The sequence below is a fragment of the Dendrobates tinctorius genome, unplaced genomic scaffold (genome assembly GCF_039654945.1).
Source record: "Dendrobates tinctorius isolate UK_male_01 unplaced genomic scaffold, ASM3965494v1 ptg000005l, whole genome shotgun sequence".
NCBI lineage: Eukaryota > Metazoa > Chordata > Amphibia > Anura > Dendrobatidae > Dendrobates > Dendrobates tinctorius.
Genome location: NW_027361673.1, coordinates 4,889,380 through 4,901,549, shown reverse-complemented (window position 1 = coordinate 4,901,549; position 12,170 = coordinate 4,889,380).

The window sequence follows — 12,170 nt, the reverse complement described above, 5'->3', positions numbered from 1 at the left end:
TAACCATAGTTGACAAGTGCTGTCTCCTGTCACTTTCAATTGATGCAGTATTGCCAGTCGTGTGAGCGGGACTTGAAACATCAGTCTACAACATGGTCATGAAACCCCTGTCTCCAACGCCACTTCTGATGTGTGCACCACCAACACCTCTTCGAAGTTGCCCCCGGCCCCTACGGCTCGTGTGACAACCATCACCGCTGCTGTGTGCTGGGAATGCCTCAACCAACCAGTTTACCAGAGTTGCTTGTTTGTTAGCCAATATTAGGTCAAGGTTCTCCTGTGGCATTATGTTTTGGAATTTGCCTTTATAGCGCGGATCCAGGATGCTGGCCAACCAGTAGTCATCATCGTTCATCATTTTGGCAATGCGGGGGTCCTTTTTTAGGATCTGCAAGGCATAATCTGACATGTGGGCCAATGTTCCCGGTGTCAATGATGCACTGCGAGTGCTGGGTGGAGGAGCACTTTCAGGCAAATCCACATTCCTCCAGTCACGCACAAACCGAGTACCAGACCTTGCCACGCCAACATTTTCTCTTGCCCCACGAGAAGCATCCTCCTCTCTAAAATAATCATCCCCATCATCATCCTCCTCTTCTTCCTCCACCTCGTCCATGACAGTTCCCTGAACAGACAATGGCTGACTGTCATCAAGGCTTCCCTCCTCCTCTTCCTCATCATCCTCAGCTGCAGACGCCTGCTCCTTGATGTGTGTCAAAGTTTGCATGAGCTGACGCATAAGTGGGATGCTCATGCTTATGATGGCGTCGTCTGCGCTTACCAGCCGTGTGCATTCCTCAAAACATTGAAGGACTTTACAGAGGTCTTTCAGCTTCGACCACTGCACACTTGTCAACTCCATGTCTGCCCTCAAAGTGCCTGCCCATGTATCCTCCCACAAATGCATTACGGCCTGCCTCTGTTCGCACAGCCGCTCAACCATGTGCAGGGTGGAATTCCACCTTGTTTCAACGTCAATAATTAGGCGGTGCTGGGGAAGGTGGAGCAATCGCTGCAGCTTCTGCATACGACTGGAGTGTACCGGCGACCGGCGGATGTGCGAGCACAGTCTTCGAACCTTATGGAGCAGGCCTGTCAACTCCGGATAATTATTGAGGAAGCACTGCACCACCAGGTTCAAGGTGTGAGCCAAGCAAGGAATGTGTCTGAGTTTTGAAAGGGCTATGGCTGCCACAAAATTCTGGCCGTTATCACTAACTACCTTTCCTGCCTCAAGATGTAGACTGCCCAGCCTTGACACAGTTTGTCGCTGAAAGTAGTCGGCCAGTACCTCCGCCGTGTGTCTGTCGCCCAAACACATCATCTGTGTAGTGCTGACGAAAACTATGTCAGAGAGTGGACCCTCTGGATCGCGGATCCGGAGCCCCCGGGTCGAGCACGCCAGGTGAAGACCGACCCCTATACAGGGACCGTTTGGGGCAGGACCACAGAGGACGGAGGCGCGACAGCCGGAACCAAGAGGGACGGCTCCACAAACAAAAGGCCTAGAGAAGCAGCGGACAAATATACTAGCAGGGACAGGTGGCTCAGGGAAGGGCTAAATACGGAATGGCAAGAGGAGGAAACAAGGTGAACTGGAGACGGGGGACGGGACGTGGAATGGAAGAACCGGAGGGCCTGGACCGACTGGGGAGAGGGGGAAGAACGACACAGAGACAGTCAGGAGAAATGGGCAGAGATAGGACTAACTACAGAAGAACTGTAGGGGCCAGATTGCTACACAATCATCAGGCGTCCTCCTAACAGCGAGGACGCCTGAAATATACCAGCCCCCGGAAGTGCGTGTGCCAGGCCGAGCCCTCAGCGCCGCCCACCGCTGGAGACAGAGGAGGGGAGGGGGCGCGTGCGTGACAGAGAGAGGAAGCCAGGAGCCGCCGTGAGGGAGCGTGGACGACGGGCGCGAGGCCGGACGGGGGCGTGCAGGTAGGGAAACGCTGCGGTGCGCGCTGCTCTGGAAGGGACATCGGCGGGCATAGCCGCCGATGTCACAGTACCCCTCTCCTTACGTCCCTTCTTACTGAGATTAGCAAAAAACCTTTTCAAAATCCGGGGAGCATTGACATTCTCCCGGGGTTCCCAGGACCGTTCCTCGGGACCAAAACCCACCCAATCGATAAGAAAAAGGGTCTTACCCCGGACTCTTTTCATGGCCAGGATGTCTTTGACCTCGAAGACGTTGTCCGAGATAACAGGTGAAGGAGGGACGATGGAAACTGGTTGGAACCGATTCAGGACTACGGGTTTCAAGAGCGAGACATGGAAGGCGTTGGGAACCCGGAGCGAAGCAGGCAACCTCAGTTTGTAAGCCACCTCATTAATGCGTCCAATTACTTCAAACGGCCCAATGTACCGAGGACTCAGCTTATAAGAGGGAACTCTCAGACGGATATGTCGAGTTGAAAGCCAGACTTTGTCACCTGGATGGTACGGAGGCACGTCCCTCCGTCTTTTGTCTGCATGCTTCTTGATTCGGTTGTTGGCACCCTTGAGCGCGTCCCTGGTCTCTCTCCAAATCTGCGAGAATTCTTTAGCAAGAGAATCGGCTGCGGGTACTCCTGTAGACGTGGAGAAAGGTAACGGAATACCTGGGTTTTGACCGGTTACCACAAAAAAAGGTGACTTGGTGGTAGATTCGCTGGGATGATTGTTGTGCGAGAATTCAGCCCAAGGTAAGAGCGCGACCCAATTGTCCTGATGGGCGTTGGCGAAATGACGTAGGTAGGTGGTTAACACCTGATTAATTCGCTCCACTTGCCCGTTGGTCTGAGGATGGTATGCGGAGGAGAAGTCGAGAGATGTTCCCATAAGCCGGCAGAGAGCCCTCCAGAAGCGGGAGGTGAACTGGACCCCCCGATCAGACAGAATCCGCTGAGGAAGACCATGCAGCCTGAAGATCTGATGGATGAAGATCTCGGCCAACTTCGGAGCGGATGGTAGTCCCGGTAAGGGAATGAAGTGGGCCATTTTGGAAAAACGATCTGCTATGACTAAGATGGTGGTACATCCGGCTGAGCGGGGTAAATCAGTTATGAAATCCATGGCGATCTGCTGCCAGGGGGCCTCAGGAACTGGCAATGGGTGAAGAAGACCGGCGGGCAAGGTCCTAGCCACCTTGTTCTGGGCACAGGTTGTGCACGAGGCAACATAGTCCATCACATCCTGGCGAAGCGTGGGCCACCAGTAATACCGAGACAGCAGTAGGAGAGTCTTTTTAGACCCAACGTGCCCTGCAATTTTGGAGGAATGCCCCCAGTCCAACAACTCCGTACGTCTGTTTTGAGGAACGAAAGTCTTACCGGGCGGAGAAATGGCAAAATTCACAGGGGCCACGGTGATCATTTTGGTGGGCTCGATAATATGGGATGGGACTTCTTCCTTCTCCGATGACTGTAATGACCTGGAAAGGGCATCGGCCTTGATGTTCCTTTTACCAGGACGAAAATGAAGTTGGAAGTCAAAGCGGGAGAAGTACAGGGCCCATCTGGCCTGCCGGGCATTGAGTCTTTGGGCAGACTGCAGGTACGCCAGGTTCTTGTGGTCAGTGAGGATGGTAAAGGGATGTACAGCCCCCTCGAGTAAATACCGCCATTCAGCCAAAGCCATCTTAATGGCCAGTAATTCTCGGTCTCCAATGGAGTAGTTGCACTCCGCAGGTGAGAAGACTTTAGAAAAGAAGCCGCAAGGAACCAACCGTCCGGATGAAGCCTGCTGGGACAGGACTGCTCCAGCTCCAGTGGAGGAGGCATCCACTTCCAGGACGAAGGGCCTGCTGGTCACAGGCCGATGCAAAATGGGTGCTGACGCAAAGGAACGTTTCAAGGCTTGGAAAGCGTTTTCAGCTTCAGGGGACCAGCTGTTGGGCTTCACACCCTTGCGGGTCAAGGCCGTGATGGGTTTGGTAACCGTAGAAAAGTGAGGCACAAACTGACGGTAATAATTTGCGAATCCAAGAAATCGCTGGATGGCCTTAATCCCCACTGGACGGGGCCACTTGAGTACCGCACTGAGTTTTTCGGGATCCATCTTTAGGCCGGAATCGGTGACGACATATCCCAAGAAGGGCAGTGACGACTGCTCAAAAAGGCATTTCTCAATCTTGGCGTAGAGTTGGTTCTCTCGAAGGCGGTGCAAGACCAAGCGTACGCTTTTGCGATGGGAGGACAAGTCGGGCGAGAAAACGAGAATGTCGTCCAGATAGATGACCACACAGGAGTAGAGTAGATCCCGGAATACCTCGTTGATAAATTCTTGAAATACAGCGGGAGCGTTACAGAGGCCGAAGGGCATAACCAGGTATTCATAATGCCCGTCACGGGTATTGAAGGCCGTTTTCCACTCATCCCCTGCACGGATCCGGACCAAATTGTAGGCTCCCCGCAGATCCAACTTCGTGAAGATCCGGGCTCCTCTCAGACGGTCAAAGAGCTCAGGAATCAACGGAAGGGGGTAACGATTTTTTACGGTGATATTGTTTAGACCCCGGTAATCAATGCAAGGCCGCAGTGATCCGTCTTTCTTCCGGACGAAGAATAAACCTGCGCCCGCAGGAGAGGAGGATTTCCGGATAAACCCCTTGGACAGATTTTCTTGGATATATTCCGTCATGGCAGAGGTTTCGGCAGGAGAAAGAGGGTAAGTTCTACCTCTGGGAGGAACCGCTCCAGGAATCAGGTCGATGGGGCAGTCGTAGGACCGGTGCGGAGGCAGGGAATCCGCCTCCTTTTTGCAGAAAACATCAGCGTAGGCGTGGTATGGAGCAGGAAGGCCGGGGAGGTCCGTTGGCCTAAGCTGAGGATGGGAACGAACCAGGGTACGTAAACAGCTGGCATGGCAGGGGTGCCCCCAACGAAGGATCTCTCCGGAGCGCCAGTCGATGACTGGCTCATGCCGCCTAAGCCACGGAAGTCCTAAGAGAATGGCATGGGATAATTGAGGCAGGACGTAGAAGGCAATCTTCTCAGAATGAAGTGCGCCAATTTGTAGCTTTACTTCAATGGTAACCGTGGTAATGAGCCCAGGAAGAGGTTTGCCATCGACGGAGGTGATTGCTCGAGGGTTACTTAGGGTGACCACGGGAATCTGGAGTTTGTCAACCTCCTCCTGGCGGATGAAGTTGCCTGCTGCGCCCGAGTCCACATACGCCTCCACAGAGCCACGCCCCCGACCTGCAATAAGCAGAGCTGAAAGAGTAAGTGGGAGAGAGGGGGTCAGATTACCTAGGGGGCCCTCTCCTACCTGGCCTAGGCGGATGCGTTTCCCGGTCTCTCAGGACAAGTGCGGACGAAGTGATTGGCCCCTCCACAATATAGGCAGAGTCCCTTAGTCATCCTCTCCTTACGGCGTTGTTCGGACAGCTTGATGCGATCCACCTGCATAGGCTCGGGAACAGTGTTACTAGGAAGGGCAACGGTGCGCGGAATGGGAGCTTGGTATAACCTAAAGGACCTCCTCTCCCTGGCTGATTCTCTAGCGCGTTCCTGAAAACGCAGGTCAATACGGGTAGCCAGGGAGATGAGATCCTCCAGGGTGGTGGGAAGGTCACGCCCGGCCAACTCGTCTTTGATTTTACAAGAAAGGCCTCTCCAAAAAGCACCAACCAGGGCCTCGTTATTCCACCCCAGCTCCGAGGACAGGGTCCGGAAACGGATGGCGTATTGCCCTACAGTAAGGGACCCCTGGCAGAGGTTAAAAAGGGCCTCTGTAGAGGAAGCAAGGCGTCCGGGTTCATCAAAAACCTTACGGAAAGTTTCCAAAAAACTCTGGATGTTAGTCACCACCGGGTCATCCCTCTCCCACAACGGATTCACCCAAGCCAGCGCCTCCCCCTCTAGATGGGAGATAATAAAGGCCACCTTGGCACGGTCCGTGGGGTATTGTTGGGGTAGAAGATCAAAGTGCAATCTGCACTGATTTAAAAATCCCCTACATAATTTTGGGTCCCCACAGTACCTAGGCGGCTTACCAAGACGGGGAGGAGGGAAAGAGGCAGCGTCCCGGGCTTGGTTAGAAGCGGCCGCTGAGGACTGTAAAGAAAGCAGCCGATCATCCACGGACGCCATATACCCCAAAATGTGAGATTGCGCATCGCGCTGCTGTGCAAGCTCCTGCTGGAGACTGACTAAGAGGGGTGCATGCGCTGGGTCAGCGGTTTGCAAGGCGGAGAGCCGGGTGTCCATGGACTTCATGAATGACATGATACGGGTCTGATTTTCCCTTAGGAAAAGCAGTTCCTTTTGAGTGGCCGCCGCGGCACCGGCGGGGTCCATGGCCTGATGATACTGTAGTGCTGACGAAAACTATGTCAGAGAGTGGACCCTCTGGATCGCGGATCCGGAACCCCCGGGTCGAGCACGCCAGGTGAAGACCGACCCCTATACAGGGACCGTTTGGGGCAGGACCACAGAGGACGGAGGCGCGACAGCCGGAACCAAGAGGGACGGCTCCACAAACAAAAGGCCTAGAGAAGCAGCGGACAAATATACTAGCAGGGACAGGTGGCTCAGGGAAGGGCTAAATACGGAATGGCAAGAGGAGGAAACAAGGTGAACTGGAGATGGGGGACGGGACGTGGAATGGAAGAACCGGAGGGCCTGGACCGACTGGGGAGAGGGGGAAGAACGACACAGAGACAGTCAGGAGAAATGGGCAGAGATAGGACTAACTACAGAAGAACTGTAGGGGCCAGATTGCTACACAATCATCAGGCGTCCTCCTAACAGCGAGGACGCCTGAAATATACCAGCCCCCGGAAGTGCGTGTGCCAGGCCGAGCCCTCAGCGCCGCCCACCGCTGGAGACAGAGGAGGGGAGGGGGCGCACGCGTGACAGAGAGAGGAAGCCAGGAGCCGCCGTGAGGGAGCGTGGACGACGGGCGCGAGGCCGGACGGGGGCGCGCAGGTAGGGAAACGCTGCGGTGCGCGCTGCTCTGGAAGGGACATCGGCGGGCATAGCCGCCGATGTCACAATCTGCAACACAGCCTGCTGATGCTTTCCACTAGCTGATCGATAGTGTGACACATCGTGTGCACCACTGTCAGCTGCGGATGCAGTGCTCATGCGACTGCGCTCTGTGGATGAGCTTTCGCTTCTGGAGGAGGAGGAGGAGGGTCGAACGCCTACAGCCAACTGTTTCCTCTACCGTGGGCTAGGCAGCACTGTGCCATCACAGCTGTCCCCTGTGGACCCTGAATCCACCACATTAACCCAGTGTGCAGTGATGGACACGTAACGGCCCTGGCCATGCCTACTGGACCATGCATCAGTTGTGAGCTGCACCTTTCCACTCACTGATTGCTTGAGTGCATGGGCAATGCGGTCTTTCACATGAAGGTGGAGGGCTGGGATGGCTTTGTGAGAAAAGAAGTAGCGACTGGGTAGGTCATAGCGTGGTACTACGTAGGCCATGAATTCGCGGAAAGCTGCGCTTTCAACCAACCGATAGGGCATCATCTCTAGCGAGATTAGTTTGGCAATGTGGGCGTTCAAGCCCAGTGTACGCGGATGAGAAGATGAGTACTTTCTTGTCCTACTCATAGTCTCTGGTAGGGTGAGCTGAACTTGAGAGCTGCATATGGTGGAACTAGCGGTGGACATGCCGGACTGAGAGAGGGTTGATGATGGTGATGGAGTTGGTGTTCTTTCTGATGGCCTAGATTCAGTCTTTCATTGCAATAACAGTGTGATTCCCTGACTGTTTTGCCCTTGCGACGACAACTCAACATTTGCTGCTGGTGGTGTGCTAACCGGTGGACTTACAGTGGGGGAAACAATGTAGCATTGCTGACTACCTTCTTTGGGAGCAGTAGCACATGTGGTACGTGAGTTTTGGTAGTCCGTCCATGCTTGCAAGTGCATGGTGGTTAAATGTCTTAGCATGCAACTGGTATTCAAATTTCTCAGATTTTTCCCTAGGCTAAAGGTCTTGGCGCACTTCTTACAGATAACCTTTGCCTGATCATTAGGATTTTGTTCAAAAAAGTGCCACACTGCACTCTTCCTACTATGGAAGACATTTTGAGGCCTTGCACGCTGTGCTATTTTGACCGACTGGCCAAGCTGTCCTGCAACTCTTTTCGTTTTTGTAACCCATTTTTGGACTGCTCCGGGCCTGCCAGATAACAGCTGTTGCGATGTTGATGGCCACTGCGGATGCTCCTCCGCCTCTTCTGAGCTATTGGCAGCGGCACCCTCTACCCCCAATGGATGCCAATCTGGGTCAACAACAGGGTCATCCATCACCTCCTCTTCAATGTCATGTGCACCTTCCTCTGTGTCACCGTGTATGGTGGTATAGTATGCGGGAAGGGGCACCTGAGTTTCATCTGGGTCAGATTCTGGCTCAGTACACTGCGAGGACATTGTAGTGCTCTGAGTGAATGTACCAGCAGAATCATCTATCAGTGGCTGTGCATCAGCACACTCCATGTCAGATTCATCTTTGCCTGGGTAATTCACAATTTGACTTGTTAACCCAGGCATGGTATGTGAAAACAGCTCCATGGAGTAATCTGTAGTGTGGACTACCGCATCCTTCAATTTTGGTTGGGGTGAAGGACACAAGGAAAGGTGTGGTTCATGAACATGAGCCTCCAATGATGACTCAGTGCTTTTATTTTTTAAAACTTCAGAAGAGGAGGCGATAGACCTGGAGGCTGAGTCAGCAATGTAAGCCAAAACTTGTTCTTGAAGCTCCGGCTTTAAAAGCGGTTTACCTACTCCCAGAAAAGGGAGCCTTCGAGGCCTTGTGGAGCCAGACAATGATGCAGGCTCAACACCTCCTGCATTAGGTGCTATTTTACTTTTGCCACTACCAGCAGATCCAACACCAACACCATCATTACCAGCTGCCAACCCCCACCCACTGCCACGGACTCTTCCACCACACTTCCTCATTTTTGGGGAAAATGTACCCAAAAAACCACCAACTATATTGTACTGTAAAACATGGTACAAGGTGTATTTAGTAGTGGGGAGAATTGGAATCTCTGTAAACTTCAGGACACAGTTGGATTCTGTCAGGCCCTGTTTATTTTACACCGCAATGTGACAGGCAGATTCTGGATGGTGTAATAAAGGTGGATAGAGGACTGTGGAGAATTGGAATCTCTGTAGACTTCAGGACACAGTTGGATTCTGTCAGGCCCTGTTTATTTTACACCGCAATGTGACAGGCAGATTCTGGATGTTGTAAGAAAGGTGGATAGAGGACTGTGGAGAATTGGAATCTCTTTACACTTCAGGACACAGTTGGATTCTGTCAGGCCCTGTGTCTATAACACCGCAATGTGACCGGCAGAAATTGCCTAGTGTATGGCAAACTACAAGGTGTATATAGAATTGGGCAGAATGGGAATCTCCCTAGAATGTAGGTCTGTAAGAACGGACAAACTCCTCGGCTTTTCCTTACAGAGTCACACATGTAGATAGCTTCAATTTGGCCGTGATAACAGCCGTTACACGGTACTGAGAGAGGAGCGTGCATGTACACCGCTGTACGGTGTATGTAAAATTGTCAAGCTCCGTGTTTTTACATACGGACTGACACACACTGTCTCTCTCTAGTTTTGAATGTAATCAAACAGCAAATATACTAAACTGTTTGAAAAACGGACAAAACTATAAGGTGTAGGTCTGTAAGAATGGACAAACTCCTTGGCTTTTCCTTACAGAGTCACACACGTAGATAGCTTCAATTTGGCCATGATAACAGCCGTTACACAGTACTGTGTGAGGAGCGCACACCGCTGTACGGTGTGTGAAAAAATGAATGCTCACTACATCACCAGGACAAAACAATACAATTTGGATTGCTTTTAAAAAAGCAGTTTGAACAGCAGTGTGCACACAGCAATGCAGCTAGCCTTAAAAGGCAGGCTAATCACCACCAGCGCTGCTGCACAAAAGCAAAAATCTTCACCTTTCTCTGCACAGTAACTACAGTAAAAAGCGCTAGCAGCTGAAGCAGTTTTTTTTTCTTTTTGCCTTCCTAACGCTGTCCCTACAGAATCAGCAGCTGCAGCAGCTCTCCCTATTCTGAGATCAGCATGAGTAACATGGCGGTCGGCGTCCCCACCCTTTTATACCCCCTTTGACGCCACACAAAGCAAGCCAATCACTTGCATGCCCTTCTCCAAGATGGTGGTGACCGCTGCCTATGTCATCACGTTGCCCACAGTGTCCGTTCTTCCTGATTGACTGAAAAAGGGCGCTAAAGCATCTTTTTAAACGTGACTTTGGTGCTAAAGTCGCCGACCTCGTGGCTGACCTCACGCTAAGGTCGGGTTTCGTTTCATGAAACCCGACTTTGGCGAAAGTCGGCGACTTTTGAATTTTTTCTACCCGTTTCGCTCAACTCTAATTATAATAAAATCTCTTTAACGCTGCACATCAATATTTTAACCAAATTAAACTATCTGCTATAATTTATACCCTTTTTAGCCAGTAGGTTGCGCTACCACATGCAAAAATATAATATATGTATTAAACAGCACAGTATTTTTAAATAATACATATTGCAAACACAAATCTTTTTACATGGTCTATTTTGTTTTAAATAATACTTTTTTGGGCCTTTATTTTGCTATTGCACAGTACACCTATTATGCAGGATGGCACTAGGAGGGGCCTGTCTCCAAATGTCATACATCATTGTGCACTACAGTGTGGCGTGTATGACACATGTATCCCTATGTTAAAAACATCACTGCAACTTTGCTGACTGGTAAGAAGTAGATTACACTTTACAATATATTGCCAATACAGAGGGCTGAGCATGTACAGTTTACCCTCCTCTATTTTACATTGCAAGATGCTTTATTACTGAGAAGTTACGACTGCAAATGTTCAATGACTCTTCTTGCTTCTATTTGCACAACTTAATAAATTGTTCCTCTGGATCACAATATGAACCAGCAATGGAAAAAAAAAAAACCTAACTATAAAGAAAACAGATAAGGTATTAATTGCTTACATGAAATAAGCAGCTTTATAACAGAAAACATTGGGAACACGCAAAAGAGCACAGGGAGCTGTACGGAGCTTCGGGGAAATGCGGTTCCAGAGAAGATAAGTGGTCATATGGGAGTTTGTGCTGGACAGGCAATCTTCATTTCTGAAGCTGAAAGCTGAACCGATAGAGTAACCTGGGGACTAGTAAAATACGTTCCTGTCTCACTGAGTTCTGCAATGTGCATCTGAGGTTTGCATCACATGTCCCCACTTAGGGACATCTGTTACCCATTAATTCCCAAATTAAATAAGGTATATCAACTTAAAGAGTATTACGAGGTGTTCTTATATTTTGTGGAACACAGATGAGAAAATCCGTGCAGGGGAGATAGTTAAACTTTCAAATCAAACGGCTTCTTTAGATAAAGATAAATTTTTATCTCAAGATAAAGCCCATTCCATCCCACATAATGTAGCACCAAGTGAAAAACAAGGTGGTCCTGCTTCGTTCGAAAGCTACTTATTTTTCACATATCAACACTGGTGAAAAAATTCAGTTCACGCATGATATATTTTCAGCATCCTGTTAAAAATCAGGAGCCATAACCATGACCTCCCTATCGCTCAGCTCCAGGACAAAATTTGATCCGTCATACAAAGTAATAATTTTCACTCTTTATTTATTGACATTTATTGAGGTCTTGGAGGAGCTCAAGAAGGATTTAAGAAAGGACTGCAGCCATAAAAGATGTCAAGCAGAGAAAAGTCTGGTTCCTTTTGTACATTTTTAAGCTATTCTCAGATCATCTTTGCCCACTATTTTTATCTGTATGAAGTCATGCCTCTTCTGAAGGTGCTTTTCTTCCTCAAGCTTTATTGGCTCACATTACAGTTTTACCTAAACCTGGGAAGAATACTCCCCTTTGTGAAAAACACCACCCAATAACCCTTATAATGGGTCCTCCTTCATACTTCTGTGAAGTCCAGTCTGTTGCTGGGCTTCACAGGAGAACATTATTTTGCATTGCAGTATATGTGTGCAATGTGTGTGTGTGTGCAAACTGTAAAGAGCTGCGGAATATAAAAGTATACTATATGTATAAAAGTATGTATGTATTTAAAAGTGTGCGCTATATAAAAGTATATAATAATAATATTATTATTATTATTAAGTATAAGTGATCAATCGCAGGTTCAAGTCCA